Source organism: Nematolebias whitei, chromosome 15 (assembly GCF_014905685.2).
Source record: "Nematolebias whitei isolate Nwh7 chromosome 15, NemWhi1, whole genome shotgun sequence".
Lineage (NCBI taxonomy): Eukaryota > Metazoa > Chordata > Actinopteri > Cyprinodontiformes > Rivulidae > Nematolebias > Nematolebias whitei.
Window position 1 is genome coordinate 19,345,955 of NC_056512.1, and position 1,013 is coordinate 19,346,967.

A 1,013-nucleotide genomic window follows, 5' to 3' on the forward strand; every position below is an offset into this window, starting at 1 on the left:
CAAGGTCCCTCTGCTCAGAAAATCCCATCTTAAGTTTGTCAGGGAACATCTAAGGATTCAAAGAAGGCTGGAGAAAAAGTGCTGTGGTCAGATGAGATCAAATTTGACCTCTAACTAGACTTGTTTGGATGAAGAAAAACACTGAGTAACACCTTACTGTCAAGCATGATGGTGGAAACATTATGCTTTGGGACAGTTTTCCTGCTAAAGATATTAAAGACAAGCAGATGACCATCTACTATGAAATCTTAGAGGAAAACCTTCTTCCCTCAGCCAGAGCAATGAAGATGTCCATCTTATCACAAGCAGAACTGGTTTGTTCCACTTTGGAGTAAGCTGTTGGAGGAAGAATCAGTTTTGTTGTGTGTTTCTTTGACTGATGAAGCCTTCTGGATCGAAGGCGAAACGTTTCAGCACAAAAAAAGAAACTGTCCAGATGACCTGACTGAAAAATGTTGGCTTGTATACCTGGATTATTGAGCATGGACTTTGTTGTTGAATGAAGATGGTTTGTGGATGGGTCATCCAACATGACAATGACTCAAGGCAGCAAAGGAGCAGCTAAAGAAGAAGAAATATTGAGATCATGAAGTGGCTTATACTTTCATGACCTCAGTTCTGAAGATATGACTCGCTCGACAGCAGCTGAAGAACCTAAAGGGTTTAGTTTCTACAAAGAGAAGTGGGCCAAAATCCCTCCTGAGATGTTTGCAAACCTGGAGACCAACTCAAAGGAACGTCTTACTGCGGAGCTGTCAGCAAAGTCATGTTCAGTTTGGGGATTTAACATTAGTTTCACTCAGTGGCATACATTTTAACTTTTGTGCTGAACGTGTTTATTCTGATTATCTGTGGGAGATAAGAGAAAAAATAAATGGAGCAACTGTTTATTTTATCTCCTCTCTTCACACAGTGGTAAGAAAAAAAACTGGACTCAAACTCCACCCTGAGTTATATACGTGCTTCTTCACACACACACACACACACACACACACACACACACACACACACAC